This window comes from Pyrus communis, chromosome 3 (genome assembly GCF_041283825.1).
Source record: "Pyrus communis isolate YQ-2024b chromosome 3, ASM4128382v1, whole genome shotgun sequence".
In the NCBI taxonomy this organism is placed as follows: domain Eukaryota; kingdom Viridiplantae; phylum Streptophyta; class Magnoliopsida; order Rosales; family Rosaceae; genus Pyrus; species Pyrus communis.
Window position 1 is genome coordinate 6,973,808 of NC_142567.1, and position 18,727 is coordinate 6,992,534.

Below are 18,727 nucleotides of genomic sequence, written 5' to 3' on the forward strand. Positions count from 1 at the left end.
TAAGGAATAGTGTACCCAAAAGAAAATTAGCTCCAATGGGAGTGTCCTTAGACCTACTCCAATTCTTGTAGTAAAACTCAAATTTTAGGTTCTAAACCTATCCCAACTTGCTCCAACCCTTGGACCAAATATGAGTTTTAACCCAAAACTTCATTTTTTGAGGCAAATTTAGCTTAGAATTTCTTTTGGGTTATTAGGTTGGCCTACCATGTATGTGTACTTTTTTTTAGTTTTATTTTTATAAATTAATTGAATCCAAAGACCGAAATCTAATATGATCAAATCGAACAGTAAAAAAATAATATAACAGTCCAAATATATAAATCCAACAACTAAATAATTAAAACAAAATTCTTTCATGTGTTTCATATTCTTTTACAGTATTCCACAAGTTTCATGGTGTGAATTTAATGATTTTTCAATATTTATCGGAATCTAAATATTTTTATGTTAAAATGTTCATAAAATTAAGTTAGGATAATCTACACAATTTTGTTTTTTTTTTAAAAAAAAGTTACTTTAAGGAAAAAAAAATCCTAAATTCATTCTTTAATAATCTCAGACTAAAAATTTAACCTAGAATGGTGGAGTAGAAAAACTGTTTCGGAGTTAAAACCTAAATTTTTTGCATTAAAAATTTTATATTTTAACCTAAGAGTTGGAGATGCTCTTATAGTATAGTTCTTAAATGTAGGGACCAAAAGATTAAAAAGTTATTGTTAATTCGACAACCATTGATTTAAACAGTAAAAAGCAAAAAAAAAAAAAAAAAAAATCTCAAAAGCTCGCACAACCGTTGATTTCCCATTGACAAACAAAATAAAAAGTAATGTGACCCGCAACATTGGAAGCTGCAGGGTGTTTTAGTCTTTTAGAGTCCCATCACGGATCCTCTCCGGAGTCAAATGATTTAAGACCGCGCCTCGAAGGCTTTGAGACTGATATATCCAGCAAGAGCGAGGAGCAATACGATGCCCGCGAGTATAAGCAAAAACTCCGCTGATCAGCACCAACCAGTAGGTGATCGTCATGCAGAAGTCGTGCCTTTTCTCCAACTGGGTTTCCGGGAAAACTATCAGATTCTCGGGAAAATTACGCTGGTTTATCTTTATCCCTCATAAATCAAAGAAATTTTTTTTTAAGGCAAATACTTTGATTCGCCCGTGGAATCTGATGCGGCAGCGAGCCTGAAAGAATGCAACTTGAAAATTGCTCACATGCATTTGGAATTGGAATAATAATGACAATGCACCTTTAATAACTTAGAGCATCTTTGATATTCATGTACCTAAAAAACGAAAAGAGTAAATTGTAGTAATAGTCCCTCAACTTTAATCAAATTGCTCACATGCATTTGGAATTGGAATAATTTGGAATTGGAATAAAAATGACAATGCACTTTTAATAACTTAGAGCATCTTTGATATTCATGTACCTAAAAAACGAAAAGAGTAAATTGTAGTAATAGTCCCTCAACTTTAATCAAATTGCTCACATGCATTTGGAATTGGAATAATTTGGAATTGGAATAAAAATGACAATGCACTTTTAATAACTTAGAGCATCTTTGATATTCATGTACCTAAAAAACGAATTGCTCACATGTATTTGGAATTGGAATAATAATGACAATGCACTTTTAATAACTTAGAGCATCTTTGATATTCATGTACCTAAAAAACGAAAAGAGTAAATTGTAGTAATAGTCCCTCAACTTTAATCAAATTGGAACAATGGTCCCTCAATTAAAAATTCATTACTATTTGTTCCTCAACTCATCAAGTGTGTAGCTATGGTCTTTTTCGTCAACTTTATCAAAATTTTATCAAAATAAGTCATGTTGGACATTGCTACAATTGGGGTCTCTTAACTCATCAAAATGTGTAGCTATGGTCCTTTTCGTCAACTTTATTAGAATTTTGTCAAAATGAGTTATGTTGGAAGGACCATTGCTACAATTGGATTAAATTTGAGAAACCATTTCTCCAGTTGAATTAAAGTTGAGGGACCAATGGTAATGGATTTTTAGTTGAGAGACCACAACTGCATGGTTTGATGAGTTGAGGGACCAATGGTAATAGATTTTTAGTTGAGGGACCATTGCTCCAATTGAGTTAGAGTTAAGAGACCATTGCTATAATTTCCTCAAAAGAAAATTAGGGACTCCAACTACCACTTTTGATGATTTATTTAGGGACTTTAAGGAATATTCATGTACCTAAAATAAAATTAGCTCCAATGGGAGTGTTCTTAGCCCTACTTCAACCCTTGGAGTAAAATTCAAATTTTAGGTTCTAAACCTACTCCAACATGCCCCAACCCTTGGGCCAAATATTAGTTATAACCCAAAACTTCATTTTTGAGGCAAATTTAGCTCAGAATTTCCTTTGGGTTAGTAGTTTGGCCGACCATATATTGTATTTTTTTTTAGTTTTATATTTATAAATTAATTGAATCCAAAGATTGAAATCTAATATAATCAAATCCAACGGTTAAAAAATAATATAACAGTCCAAATATATAAATCCAACGACTAAATAATTAAAAAAAAAAAATCTTTCATGTGTTTCATATTCTTTTACAGTATTCCACGAGTTTCATGGTGTGAATTTAGTGATTTTTTAATATTTATCAGAATCTAAATATTTTTATGTTAAAATGTTCATAAAATTAAGTTAGGATAATCTACATAATTTTGTTTTTTAAAAAACTTACTCAAGAAAAAAAATTATCTTTCATTCTTTAATAATCTTGGACTAAAAATTTAACCTAGAATGGTGGAGCAAAAAAACTGTTTCAGGTTAAAACCTAAGTCTTTTGCATTAAAAATTTTAGGTTTTAACCTAAGAGTTGGAGATGGTCTTATAGTATAGTCTTTAAATATAGGGACCAAAAGACTAAAAAATTATTGTTAATTTGACAACCGTTGATTTAAACAGTAAAAAGCAAAAAAAAAATCTGAAAAAGCTCGCACAACCGTTGATTTCCCATTGACAAACAAAAGAAAAAGTAATGTGACTTGCAACATTGGAAGCTGCGGAGTATTTTAGAGTCTCATCACGGATCCTTTCTGCAGTCAAATAATTTATGATCGCACGATATATGATGAACGACTGAGATATGAGGATCTCTAGGATTCCCACATAATGGATCTGGAGATGATCCATTTCCGGGGACTTCAACCTTATTCAAATTTAACATGGTGCCCACCCCATTTGAGAGTCCTTTTTTTTTTTTTTTTTTTTAAATTTTATTATTATTATTAAACAACCACCACAAATTTACAAGCAAAACAAGGCCCAACAAACACCTATTAACAACCAAAACAAGGGTCTGAGACTAAATACAAATATAAAAAGAGCCCATGAAAACAGTAAGGCCCATAGACCTGCACAACAGACAAGAAACCGAGAAGTTTCCACTGCCTTCTCCACCATTAGCTTTCCAGTCCATCCAAGCGAATTTCAGTCCATCCGAATAAGACCTCACCAGACGCCACCTCCAACCTCGAAAACCCACATGAGCACAACCATAAGCAAGGGATAGTCGGCAACAGAGTGAAAGAATTATTGGCAATGGGCACAACTATATTAGGATGATCAAACTTGGAAAGTTGTTCAACAACAGGAGCACAATTATGCTACTAAATTTTTTATTTTTTATTTAATTTTCTATTATTCGTATTGGTGGAAGGCAACCCGAAGACCCAACTCGATACAATCAAGCTAACTACAATAGGGAAGTATTAGACCAAATATACACATCTCCTAAATGCACCCTCCAAACTCCAAAACCCTAAATCTTTATCCAAAACTTCATTGGGTTGCAATAATACACAATCCTACAGTTTCTGTTGGACCATTGTCTTAAGAAATTCCAACTGTTTTACGCAACAACCAAAGAATGTCGAAACTTACTGCATTGACTAATGCATAACTCTGTTGTTCTAAGACATAAATAAACCTTGCTTAAAATGAGCCTAGACATAAACAAATGAAGTGAGTGGAGAAACAAAACTTTGGGATTTACTTTGGTGCCTCTAGCATTACTCTATACCAAAAAGTGTCTTTCTCTTTACTCACATGACATTGTGTGATTAATTTGGGATATCGCCACCTTCACTCCCGAGTTGCATGTAAGTTCTTCTCCATAACAATATACAAAAGACAAAGATTAAACTACAAACCTAAAAACAATTTTAACAAGTAAAGTCTTCCACTCTTGCAGAAGCACGAAGCTTCCAGATCATTAGAGGGAACAACTCACATTTCCAACATTATTATGAGCAAAGTTAAATCTATCAAATTAATCAAGCTACAAAAGTTACCTATTTGTGAGCTCAATAAACAAAGATATTTTTATTTATTTCCCCCTTTAACGTCTTATGATCTTAGTAAACGTATCCGTTTCGAGATTCAAAGCAAGATAATAGTTCTTCTTCCTCTTGAAGTCCTTGAGACTGATATATACAACAAGAGCGAGGAGCAATACGATGGCCGCGCCTCGAGTATACGCAAAAACTCCGCCGATCAGCACCAACCAGCTGTAGGTGATTGTCATGCAGAAGTCGTGCCTTTTCTCCAACTGGGTTTCCGGGAAAACTCTCAGATTCTTGGGAAAATTACGCTGGTTTATCTTTATCCCTCATAAATCAAAGAATTTTTTTTTTTAAGGCAAATAGTTATGTGTTTGATTCGCCCGTGGAATCTGATGCGGCAGCGAGCCTAATGCAACATGAAAATTGCTCACATGCATTTGGAATTCGAATAATAATGACAATGCACTTTTAATAACTTAAAGCATCTCTGATATTCATGTGCCTGAAAGAAAATTAGGGACTCCAACTACCACTTTTCAGGATTTATTTAGGGACTTTAAGGAATAGTGTACCCAAAAGAAAATTAGCTCCAATGGGAGTGTCCTTAGACCTACTCCAATTCTTGTAGTAAAACTCAAATTTTAGGTTCTAAACCTATCCCAACTTGCTCCAACCCTTGGACCAAATATGAGTTTTAACCCAAAACTTCATTTTTTGAGGCAAATTTAGCTTAGAATTTCCTTTGGGTTATTAGGTTGGCCTACCATGTATGTGTACTTTTTTTTAGTTTTATTTTTATAAATTAATTTTTATAGTCGACAATAGAGTGAGAGAAGCCAACTACTAGTCGCAATTATACGCGGTGCACAATTGCAGAAGCACATCAACTGTACACGGTTTATTGTTTAGAATTTTGAACGAAACACAGCTCTTGATGCCAAGAAAAATAGATTAATACTTCGTTATATTATTTATCCTCTAGGGTTCACAATATATAGGCGCACACACTATATTCTACAAGGAAAAAGTAATTAAAAAAATAAGGAAACTAAATCCTAAAGATTACATAACCTAATCCTACCTAAAATAGGATTCCAATAACATTTACAATTACTACTCAAATCAACACTATATGCTTCTTTGTATCCACACATTCTAGAATATGAACCCGTTGTTTTAGGTATGGTTTGGGGTTGAGGTGATTTAAAAAAAAGCTGGTATGAAAGAAAACCTAGGAGAGTTTTTGGTGTTTGGTAAACACCCCCAAAACAACTTTATTTCAAAGTTTTAGATGAAACAAAGCTAAAAATGGGAAGCTGCAAAAGGCAGCTTCAGAAATCAGCTTCTTGTGAAAACACAGAGCTATAGTGATTTTATTAATGAAACTTCCAAATTCCCAAACCTACCCTCACTTTCTGGTTCGAGCTCCCTGTCTCTAGCTCTCTCTCTTCGTTCAAGCTCGATCTCTGGCTCTTATCTGGTTCGAGCACTCTTCATCAATAAAAAGGTTAAATTTCTTTTTTTTCAACCTTTATTTCAAGGTAATTGGAATATTGAATTGAATAATTGGAAGGTAGAATAGGAAGATTTGGATTTTTGGGTAATTTGGGTGATATGCGATTCTGGGTAATCTAGGTTTCACAGTGATGCGGCAGGCAACGATGGACTTCTTCAATGACATGGAAGACCACGACTCCACTAGGTTTCACCATGGCCATGGAAGTGCAAACCCAAAGTTGCAGCGACTAGCCCGACTGCCCCAACAAAACCCAGAGCTTGAAGTTCCCCATAACAGTCCGTTGGCTGTCGAAACTAAAATTCAAACCCCAGAAAATTTCAACAACTCCTCCTCCACTGGCGAAGAGAAAACCTGTAAGTTTAAAGCCAATGCTGACCTCGAAGACGAAGACGAGAAGCAAGATTATGAAGAAGAAGAAGAAGAAGACGATGAAAAGTCTAATGGGATGGCAAGGGGAAGGGGATTTGAAAGATGACAAGGGCAAAGGGAATAAAAAATTTTGATTCCATAATAAAAGAAAAGATAAAGAATAATAGTTGTATAGTAAATAGATATTTTAAATGCTGAATTATATAGTGAATGTTGGATTATGATTTCTTGTTAAACGTTAGATTATATGTTTAAGATAAAGTTTATACATATTTTTGTTTTAAAAATAAAGTATATTTAGTAATTCGCTTTTATTTGTTAAGAAAATTAAATTAATAGCACCCTTTTGGTCATTTCACACAATCACAGCTGTTTTACATACAAGTTTACCAAACACTACCATATTTTTTTTTTTTTTTTCCCAAAAGCACTTTTACAAAAAAGTTTACCAAACACTCTGCTGCTTTATTTCACAGCTGCTTATTCTCACATCACAACAAAAACAGTTTTTTTTCAAAGCATAGCAATACCAAACCAGCCTTAAACACAGCATGGAAGAAGCATAGTTTTTGGAAAAAAAAACCTACAATCGAGAGTTTGATACTCGGATTCGGATAGTTGTCAAGAGCTCCGGATCGGCATAGTAGGCAGAAAGCAGGCGATTAATGGTTGTTTGGCATCTAATCTGATGTCACGGTAATAACGCTACTACTCTGAGATCTTTGATATATATGTTGTTAGCTACAAAACTACTAGAACTCCACAAATTGCTTATGAAATTACAAAAAAATTTGCCTAGATTTGAACTTGCATAATCTACGTTTTCACTACACTTCCTTGTTTCGCTTGTGTTGTAAGGTTGACAACAGCTAGAAGATCATGGCAAGAAGCAAGGAAAAAGGCTAACTATTACAGAAAATCGGTTTAATAAAAAACATTAATGAAAACACACATTGAAATTAATTCGCGCCAAAAAAAAAAATAAAAAAAAAAAATCCAGTGCACGATTTATGGCGGTGGCAGCCGGAGTACAACAATAGGGCTTCTCACCCTCTGCACTCCATCCTTCCACACCAACCCTCCGACCGGGGGACTGCCTGCTGGAATTTTGAAGTGAATGAGATTTTATAAGACAGCTTCTGATTGGCTTTGGTGACATTCAGCGTCCGAGGCCTCAACTTTCATATAAGCACCTTTGAACGGTGAAACAATGGCGTGGTAGTTCAAAACCAGAGGGCCAACGTTAGTGACAGTTCTGTGGAGTGTCAAAAGCAGGAACCAGTTGGGAATCTGCAACAACCTCCTCTCCATTTGCAGGTTGTGTTTGCCAAGATCATACCTACTCCCCAGCATCTGTCACCACCCGTCCCTTCTGCGCTCTCGGACTAATCCCATCCCACGGTCACAAATCACAATCCTACAGCAGCAACAATGCAGCAATTTAAAGTTGCTTCCAAAACAAGGAAGTGGGAACAGCCGGTCAGGGGTTGGTGAACTACCAGTATACACGCTACCGGTATATTTTGCTTATTTGTTGACAGCATCCTTTTTCCTCTGTAGAGTGAAACCCCGCCACTGACTGAAAATCGAAATCTACTTTTATCGAGCAGACTTAAAGAAAAACACAAAAAGCGATATAAACAGACAGAACACACCTGAATTATTGATTGGAAACTCTTACCTGTGATTTGCCAAGAACACGAAGTTCCGCTTCATAGTTTTCATGATGATATTTAGGGCTGCGCCATGCTTCGGTTTTGCACCTCCTCCTCCTCCTACTCCTCCATGGTCACAGATCACATTATTCCCAGCAAAAAAATCGAATGCGACGCAGCTGTGTTTGCTAAAATCATACCTACTCCTACTCCTCCATATTTCACCACCAGTCCCTTCTGCGCGTTAGGATTAATCACATGGTCACAGATCACATTATTCCCAGCAAAAAAATTGAGAGTTGTCAGTGTCTCTCATGTAAGCTCTCAAAAAAGTTTCTTCAAAGCTTTAATATTTCCAACGGCCAACACCATCCGATACCTCCTGCAGATTGAAGTCACGCAAGTCAAGAATTTCAGGCCAGAGACAATAAATTTTCACAGCAAAAGTAGGTACATTTTATTCTCAGAATCAAAAGCGTTCCTACGTTTCTTTGAAACTTATATGAGGGCAAAGTAGAGAACAGAAGATATTACAAGCTTGTATTAAACCAATCAAGACAAAGCATTAAACGATTAAGTCTATTGGAAGATGTTCCCAACTCCAACAAATACAATTGTTTTCCCCTTCATCAAGCAACCTGCACAAAGTATAAATCCACATTGAGTTACTGCCTCACCAATTGAGGATGAAAACGATCATCAATTGCAAGCTGCAAATCAAAGTGAAATTTTCTTTTGGGTCAAGAAACCAAAAATAAAAATTGGTTTGCTAGGAATGAACACAGAGATGACAGAATATGACAGAGATAATGACACTCACTAGAAGGTTTTTCAACCAAACAACTTCTTTTCTTGACATTGTTAATGTGAGCTGAAGAGAAAACCAATCTGCAGGGTTGCATCACCACCATTCCGGGCCATCAACAATTCCCAATGAAGGCATTTCACCATTGTCATTTTCAGATTAGTAATGTTTTGAATTCCTTTAAGGATATTGCACCCCTTGCTTACAAGAAGCATTCCTTCGCTTGACCATCCAGCCTCATTATGGCAGCAACCCTGGCTGCTCATCTAAGCATAGTTAGCAACTGCTGTCTGTCTCATGATTGGCATAAATGAAATGAAGTCCGACCCTTCCAATAGAAGGGTATCGTACTGCAGCCCTGAAATTGCTCGCATAGACTCCATTTTCTTTTACTACAATTTTGAATGTAGCCTCAGTGTAACAATGTTTACTGGGCAGCTTTCCAGTTTCAATCAAGGTACATTTAGACCATGGAACATATCCCAGAAAGATGTGATCTTAGTCAAGGAATCTGACTCTGGATCCCCAATCAACCATATAGAAATTGTAATTGAAATCACTATGATCTTCTTTGAAGGTGCAAAAACATCGAACAGAGAGATCAGATGCCAATAATGAGCACCCCTGAACTTACTAACAGAGCATATAGCAAACCCCAATACCTTATTACGGTATGAATTCAGCGGTAGCTGCATAGTTACCGAAGATCCCATGCACTGATGGCTGAACCAGTCTGGAATTTCACTTCCAGGAAGAGACATATTCAAGGAAAGAAGCTGGAGCTAATTACCCTGCAACAGTACAAAACAACGGCTGACTTAATTTGTGTTCAACTTGTGTACATATGAGAGAGAGAGAGAGAGAGAGAGACCTGATGATGAGAGAGAGTTTCCACAATATTCCTGAATGGATTTCTTTGTACCAGCTGTAGGCAATTGGAAAATGTGAAGTAAAGATTCATATTATGAGGCTTTGGTATTGAAACTGTTTCCAAAGCAGTGCAATCATGCGGGTTTGGGTTTGAAACTGTTTCCAAAGCAGTGCAATCATGCGCATCTACATCCTTTATACTCGATGAAACCTGTGGTATTGATTTCAGTCTCCTGCAAGCTTCTACTTTGAGATGTCTTAAACAATGAAGTCGATCTAGAGTTGCAGGTAAGCTCTCAAAATTGTTTCTGCAAAGTATAAGTGTGACCAATTGGGAGAGAACAGAAATAACATCCCGTAGTCTCAACAGTTTGCAGTCACTTAAATCAAGCCGTCTCAAATTTTTATAGTATTCACCAACACATATTGATGGTTTTATAAATAGAAATGGTGCCTTCATTTTCTTCCATCCAGGAAATAATAATATTGGAGGCAAAAGCCTACTTGACATAGAGAATGGTCGACGTAAACTACTTCCCTTTACATCAATGTCCCTCAAGGATCCTACATTTCCTAAGCCCTCAGGCAAGTGATAAAGCCTTGAGCAACCAGAGACAGTGAGACGGGTAAGGTATGCCAAATTACAGATACCGTCTGGAAGACAGACGATGCTTTTGCAGTTTTTCAAATTAGTATCACAAGCCCCCGAAGCCGTTCAATTGATGGAAAATCCGTGTGATAGATGTTCCATCCAAATGAAGCTCTCTTAATCCTTCCATATCTTCTTCAATTTCTGAGAACTCCTTAAGTCTTGGACAACCAGATAGACTAGATATCTAAGGGACTTGAGTTGACAAATGCTGCTTGGAAGACTCTTAAGTTCTCTGCAACGATTTAGGTTCAAAGTAACAAGCCCCGTAAGAATTCTGATCGATGAGGGAAGTTCTTCAATTGCAGTCCGATCTAGATAAAGTTCTGATAGCTCCTGCATACTTCCTGAAATCTCTGGAAACTTAACAAGATTTGAGAAGCCAGAAAGAACAAGGGTTTTAAGAGATTTCATGTGAATTCTGCTTGAAAGAATCTTAAGTTCTTTACATCCTTTTAGACTCAAAAAAACAAGTTTCTCAAGATCTGAAATTGATGGGTGGACTTCATTTAAACTTGTACAACCTTCGAGATTTAGAATCTCAAGATTTTTTGCTTCAGTGATGTCGGGGGTTTGTTAAGGTATTGAGAATGTCTTAAATTGATGAATTCCAACATTTCCAGATGCTGTAACGACAACCAGGAAAACATCTAATAAATAATAAGACATCTGACAACATAACCATTCAAAAGAAACATAAGAAAAATGAATATCGTACCTCGGTTCCTTCCCAAAGTTGTTCAATCTGACTATAAGGCATTTCAAGATCAATAAGATTCTTGGGGTGGAAATTGGATGGCAAGGACTTTAGGGGGGCACCCATGCCAGAGTAGACACCTCAACTCTTGAGAGAGAAATTTTAAATCCCCACTCATGTGTTGTTTACAGTCATCATTTGGATGGGATAGATCCTCCCATGCTGCGTATACCACGGATCGGCTACAATGGATCTTGAGAAGTCTTAGTTTTTTTATTCTAACAAAAGCTTCAGTTTCGAAGTATACCTCTCCTGAATTGGCCAAGTCGAGGGTTATGCTTTCAACTGCTTCTGTAGCCTAAACTGTGGAAATTCAGTGAGTGAAAATATCCAGACTTTGATTTTTGTCATAATTCAGCTTTCTACTCAATTACATGCTTAAAAGAAAGAGGTAATGAACATATCTTACCGTATTTTGAGTTAATGCACGATGAACATCTTCATAAATCCATAACCTGCTTCGTCTTCCAGACTCTTTATTAGATTCTTGGTGGACTATTTCCCACCCCATTCCCTGCAGTAAATCATGCATCTCAAGTGTATCGTAATCTGAGATAGTGATGAGAGTTCTGTTAACTAGTACTCCTAATCCACTAGGGGATAAAAGCCACAGCTATCAAGAATTTTAGTTACATATTCTTTCTCCATCCCTTTAAAGAAACATGCAATATCTAGAAATATGTCCTTCTCTGAATCGTCTAGCCCATCAAAGCTCTTTCTAAGAACATTCTGAATTCCCATGAGCTGAGTTTTCTTTGTTTTCTTCAACACATCTTCCCACTCCTGTACACTTCTGTTATCAAGCAAAGCTCCCAAGATTTTGAGTGCTGAAGGCACACCATGAGCATGTTGTAGGGCAAGCCTCGAGAGACGATCATAATCTGTTGTGGGTTGGTTTGTTCTGAAGGCATACTGCCTGAAGAGTTCAAGAGCTTCTGGCTCACTTAAGATCTTGGGCTTATATACAGCATCAACTCCACTTAGTAATTGCATATCTCTAGTGGTTATAATGATTCTACTTCCGCCACCAAATGAATGCTGCTTTCCAAGTAAGTCTTCGATTTGGGATAATTTGTCAACATCATCAAGAACAATGAAAACCTTTTTCCTTCGTAGCCTTTCCATTATCATTTTGGAACCTCGATCCAACGTGCCTAAACTCCGCATCTTTTCCTTCAAGATTCTAGAAAGAAGCACTTCCTGCATGTGTACTGCACCCTTATTGGAGAAGCCTTCCTTGACATTTTCGAGAAAGCAGCAAGCTTCAAATTGACAAGCGATTTCATCATAAACAGCTCGAGCGATGGTGGTTTTACCTATACCTCCCTTACCCCATATTCCAACAGCGAAACATCATTCACCCCAGGATGTAATAGTAAATTCATTTCATCTATGTGGTAATCCATTCCAACCAAGCCATTATCTTTGCTTGATGAGACGTGGATCAATTTGTTAAAGATATCATCTACAATATCTTCAATAAGCTTGGCATCATCCCTGAGAAGTTTTAGAATTAGCATTGCGAAAGCGTAAAAGCAAAAGCTAAGTTTTTTAACAAGCCCAAATTAGTAAACGAAAACTGAATAATTAGAAGGGCAATACTTGTTGCATGCACCACCATGTTCACTTAATTGCGGTTAACATATTTTAACTTGGAGGAATAGGTTTACATCCTTATTTTTTCTACTTCATTGATTAAAATCTTATTCCTTTCCAAATTTTGATCAAGATCCTTCCGTTTTAATAAACTCCATTAATTATTCAAAAACAAAATATTTACATGTCAAGATAATTAATCAAATTTTTTTTTTAAATATATTCATTTAGTGTTAGAAACGTTACCTTTGATATATTATATTTATGGCTAAACTATTTATCATATATTTCTATTTCTAGTTTGTACCCATTTTTAATTTGCAATCATTTTTTAAATTGTACCCATTTTCTTTTAAATTTTAATTGTACCCATAATTTATTTACGTACCCTTTTTTTTTTTTTTTTCAAATGTACCACTTTGTTATATGTAAAATGTATCTCTATTTTTTTTTTTTTGTAAGTACCATTTTTTAATGTAAAATCTATTTATTTTTTAATCTAAAATGTACCATTATTTTTTTAATATAAAATGTACCCATCGTTTTCTATATAAAATGTATCCACGTTTTTATGCAAATCTACCAAATATATATATATATATATATATATATATATATAATGTAGCCAAATTTTATTATATAAATGTACTCATTTTATAAAAATAAAATAAAATCCCCTTTTTTTATAATCTAGAATGCACCCATAAGCAAATATTATTATTATTATTATTATTATTTTATCAAAACCCATAAGCAATTTTGAATAATTAAATTGGTAGTGTAAATGAAAGCAAAAAAAACAAAAAAATGGTTGAGTCTTTATTGGTATTAGTGCATATCTTTTACTATTATGTCACATAGGTAGCAAGAGAGGGACTTCAATAAAAAAATCTAAAATGCATAAGGTTTGAGTTTATAACAATTAGGGACCAGGAACTGCAACTAAACTATCACTTTTAACTTAACCGCACAAATTTCATAATCTGAATTTTTTATTTTCTTGATCATATATATATATATATATGCAAAAACTAATCAAACTGGTGAACATTTACAAGGGTGACTAATGATCTCCAGTTAAACAATGATTAAGAAAATAAACAGTTTTTAGTTATGATATTTGTACAAGGAAAATACGTTAATAGCAAGTGCGTGTGAACAAATTAAACTTACTTATAATTTTGCGAATCCCAACCGGATAAATCGGTGGCTCTAGCAAGAGCGGACCTCCAGCTTTGCACCTTCTTCACGTCAACGTTAGAATGGCGTTCATGTTTAGCAAAAGCTTCTGCAAAACTTCCCTCGAGTTTACGAATATTGGATGGATTGGCTTGGTAGAAAACAGGCACCACTATCCGCTTGTGTGTATCCATGCATTCCATTATCTGGACAAGTTCTTTCAAGCACCACGTCGAAGAAGGGTAGTTTTGGGAAAAAACTACAATCGATAGCCTCGACTTGCTAATAGCTGTAAGGAGCTCCGAAAGGTCGTTGCCTTTCCGAAGCTCTTCGGCGTCAATGAAGGTGTTAATTGCTTTCTGATCCAGAGCTTTGTAGAGATGGCCAACGAAGATCTTACGAGTGTCTTCGCCTCTAAAATTGAGAAAGACATCGTATTTCCAATGACCTTCGGATGAAGAAGAAGAAGAAGAAGCAGCCATTAACAAGCACGGGATCGATCGCAGAAAAAACTCTGTAAGCGATGATTGACGCAAGAACTGAAGTAGTCGGATGGATGCGAAGGATTATAAGTCAACGACCCCCTCCCTCCATTGTCTTCACTGCAAAAAAAAAAAAAAAAAAAAAAAAAAACTGATTGGATGGAAAGAAAGAACTGTCTTCATCAACAGACAGATTTGACTTTGTGGAATAGGCTAAAATGCATAATGACACTAGTTTGATTTGGAAATGTGCAAGGCCCAAAGCCCACCAGTACTCGCCATCACGTCTATCGGAAGGTGATTCTCTCTAATTGCATCAAAGTTAGACATCTCTACACCTATTGTCCTTCTTTTACTAGCAATCCAACAGATGTGGTGACATTTATGGAGCAAAAAATAACAAAAAAAATTATGGAAGCGACACGTGTACTTTAGGATTAAATGGACACTCTCGAGGCATACCGGGATTCTCATACGCATACAACGAATAATAATGGCTCAATCAAGGAAGAGTCAAAGTTGATATAAAACGGTATTTATTCAAAACCCTCTCATCACTCCTCATCAAATCCTCACCCACGAGGTAACTCCTAATTATTCTTTTCAAATTGGGATTAATTACCAAATTAATTGCAAGATATTATTTGACATAATATCTTGCAATTATATTTAAAATATCACCATAAGTGGCCGGTCCTATTTCTCCAAATAGGGTCGACCACAACCCTATATATAGCCTCATCTTCACACCAAAATGCAAGTTCATTCTCCCCCTAAAATTCTATAAACACTTTCTCTCTCAAATTCTAATTTTGGCATCGAAGATTCTTCAATCAAAGCCCCCCATTCATCATAGGCACGTGAGGCTCTTGGCATTGATCTTAGGTGTTATTATTTTGCAAGTGCGTTTTTGTCAAACGAGAAGAATGCGGAAATTTACATGCACAACATACCTTCCAACGAAATCTTTCTAGAATTCATTTGCAAGAACTGTGTTAGTATCTGGCATGATAATTGGCTTTTGGTTTCAAACTACGCTCGCCCTCATCCTTTTGGAAGTGGTTCTAGGGCCTATTCCGACAATATTGTCCTTCATCATTAACTCTTCAAATGCAAGATGGAGCTTGGAGTCGATATCGCATTTATTATCATATAAAGACCTAGCTCTCACTAAATTAAAGAGAAACTAATAAAAAGAACTTAAAAATTCTAAATTTTAATCAAAAGTATTTTAATAATTTTATTTAATGTTAACATAGAAAGAACAAATGTTACATTCTACATATCACACGCCACAGGCCATAGGCCACACGCACAATAACCCACAGGTTCTTACACATACTGACACGCATATCGTACACACTGACATGCACACATGTTAAAATGTCTTCGTCAATAATAACAGTAAAAAAAGACAACACAAGTATTTTTCAACCGAAATGTCAATTCCTGTGTGGTATGACATGAAATGGCAACAAGAGAGGTTGCTGTCAAATTTGACAGCAGCTTCAAATCTATTTTTAATTTTTTTTTTTTAATTAGGATTTGTCAGGCAGAAAGCCAGGAATCTTGTTGATTTTGATAACTATGGAAGAATCATGGAAATCGAAGATTACATAAATCAGGAAAATGTAGAACTCGTGAAAATGGAGAACTTAGAAAATATGGAACAGAGAGAAAAAGCAGCTTGAAGAAGAAGTTGACATTTTCACTATATTGAGAATTAATGAATTACAAACAGTTATATACTTATTTATAGTAGCTGCCAAAACTTAATAACTAAGCTAACCTAATTGCTGAGGTGTACATACTAAGCTAACTTAATTGTAGAGGTGTACATTCTATTATTACTTCCCCTCAATCTTAGCTGGGATATCCCAGTCTGAGATTGGAACAATGATGAACAAATAGAGGGTTGTGTAACCTTTTAGTCAGAACATCTGCAACCTGAGCTTTTGTGGAAATATATTGAACCTCCAAATCTCTTTTCTGCACTCTTTCCCGAAGAAAATGAAAATATGTGTTTAAGTGTTTAATCTGAGTATGAAAGACTGGATTAGAACACAAAGCTAGAGTGGATAAATTATCACAATGCAAGACAGGTGGTGAAGAAAGAAATAAGTGAAGATCCTTAAGAACCAGTCTTATCCAAGCAACATCAGCTACAACATTAGTCAATGCTTTATACTTAGCCTCAGTTGAACTTCTAGATACACTTCCTTGCTTCTTTGTTTGCCATGAAATTGGATTCGACCCCAAAAAGACAATATAGCTAGTGGTGGACTTTCGAGTGTTTATATTAGCTGCCCAGTTAGCATCACTAAATGCACACAATTCCAATTTCTTAGCAGTATAGTATGTGATTCCACACTGTAGTGTACCTTTCAAATATCTCAATATTCGTTTTACCAAACAAAAATGAGACTCGGTGGGTGTGTTCATGAACTGACATGCATAGTTAACAGCATATGCAATGTTTGGCCTAGTAAAGGTTGAAAAGCTCCAACCAAATTTCTGTACATTGTAGGATCTGCCAATGGTACTCTTTCATCATTCAACAACTGTATATGAGGTTTACTAGGAGTAAAACAAGATCTACAAGACAACATCCTAGCCTTATTGAGAAGATCAATCACATACTTTGACTGATTAATAAAAATATCTTCGTTATCTCTGTAACTAACTTGCAGCCCAAGGAAATGAGTTTCCCCATATCTTTCATATCAAGCACAGAGGACAAATCATCAATCACATGTTGCATTAGCTTGGAACATGAACCAGTAATTATAAAGTCATCTACATATAGTAAAAGAATCACAACTTCACTCTTATTAACTTTGACAAATAAACTTGGATCTGAATGAGAAGATTGAAATTGTAAAGCTTGAAGATAACTTGTGAATTTTGCATTCCAGGCTCTTGGAGCTTGTTTCAGACCATACAAAGACTTAAGAAGTTTGCAAACATGATTGGGATATCTGGGATCTTGAAAACCTTGAGGTTGTTTCATAAAAACCTCTTCTTGCAATTCTTCATGCAAAAATGCATTTTTAACATCTAATTGTCTCAATTCCCATTTGTAAGTTGTTGCAGGTGATAAAACAAGTCTTACTGTGGTATGCTTAACAACTAGACTAAAAGTTTTTTATAATCCAACCCTTGTTCTTGGTTATACCCCTGTACAACCAGTCTAGCTTTATATCTAGACACCTTCCCTTCTTGATCTTTCTTTATCTTATAAACCCACTTACTGCCTATTACATTTTTGTCTTCCAAATATGGTACTAACTCCCAAGTCCCTTGTTTTTGAAGAGCATTAAACTCTTCAGTCATTGCATTTCTCTAACACTCAGACATTACTGCTTGTTTATAATTAACAGGCTCAGAAGAATCATGTATATCTAGGACAGCAGTAAAGCCACTGAACATTATATCATCATCATGTGATGTAAGACACAAGTCCCTGGAAGTTGTATTTTGATGGGTCTTGCACTCAAATTGCTGCAGGAGCTGGGATTATCATCATTGATCCAAAGGGAATTCAACATTGTTATTCATTCCTTATGGATTACCAAGATACTACCAATAACAAAGCAGAGTACGAAGCATTGATCGTTGGCCTAGAAATCCTAATAGAGTTAAGGGCAACTGAGGTTGAGATATATGGTGATTCTGAGCTAGTGATTAATCAATTGAATGGAGACTACAAATGCAGACACATCACAATGGTAGGTTATTATTTGGTAGCTACTCAGTTGTTAAGTTATTGGGGAACTGAAGTGTCAATCAATCATGTCCCCAAAGAAGCAAATTTAATTACTAATGTGATGGCATAGATGGTTTTTGGAGCACTGATTCAAGAAAAGAGATTTGAGGTAAATGTAAAGGTACAAAGAAGAAATCTCCCTTGTATCTTTGAGAGATAGTTTAGTTTAGATATAATGACCAAAGAACCTGAGGTAGAAGACTGGAGAACACTCATCATGCAATACTTAAAAGACCCTTCTTCTCCCACAAGTAAGAAAATTAGGCAGTAAGCAACTAAGTTTGTGATGTGGGACAAAACCTTACAAAGGAAGACTCTATATGGGCTTTTGGTGAAATGCTTGGGCATGGAAGAATCGATGAGGGTGATGGCTAAAGTGCATGAAGGCATTTGTGGGGCACATCAAGCTGGAACCAAGATGAGGTGGTTGCTGATAAGGTATGGCTACTTTTGGCTTGACATGGAAAATGATTGTAAAGAATGTCAAATACATGGACCTTTCCAACACATACCATCAATACCCTTGAATCCAGTAGTAAAGCCTTGGCACTTCAGATGATGGGCAATGGACTTCATTGGACAAATTTACCCAGCTTCCAGCAATGGACACACCTTTATAATTGTGGCAACTGACTACTTTACCAAGTAGGTAGAAGCTTTAGCTGTGAAGATCATTAATTCATCTGCTGGGAAGAAGTTCATTGAGACTTAAATCTTACACAAATATGGGGTGCCCGAGACAATTGTTACAGACAGAGGACC

General features: G+C 35.8%; 1 protein-coding gene and 1 pseudogene across 2 annotated transcripts in view; both read right to left on the minus strand.

Moving 5' to 3' along the window:
- LOC137716308 (protein FATTY ACID EXPORT 5) overlaps positions 1 to 1,096 on the minus strand; it is a 32,789-nt gene extending 31,693 nt beyond the window's left edge. The window contains exon 1 of the mRNA XM_068455747.2: positions 1,080 to 1,096. The gene's annotated coding sequence lies outside the window, so the exon portion shown is untranslated. The remainder of the gene's footprint in view (positions 1 to 1,079) is intronic.
- A 5,990-nt stretch (positions 1,097 to 7,086) lies between these two features.
- Positions 7,087 to 14,321, minus strand: LOC148697834 (TMV resistance protein N-like; annotated as a pseudogene). Its single transcript, XR_015960579.1, has 7 exons — positions 13,712 to 14,321; positions 11,352 to 12,439; positions 10,904 to 11,240; positions 9,538 to 10,811; positions 8,682 to 9,457; positions 7,888 to 8,499; positions 7,087 to 7,785 (listed from the first exon to the last, which is right to left on the minus strand). The product of XR_015960579.1 is annotated as a TMV resistance protein N-like (transcript).
- Positions 14,322 to 18,727: the final 4,406 nt, after the last annotated feature.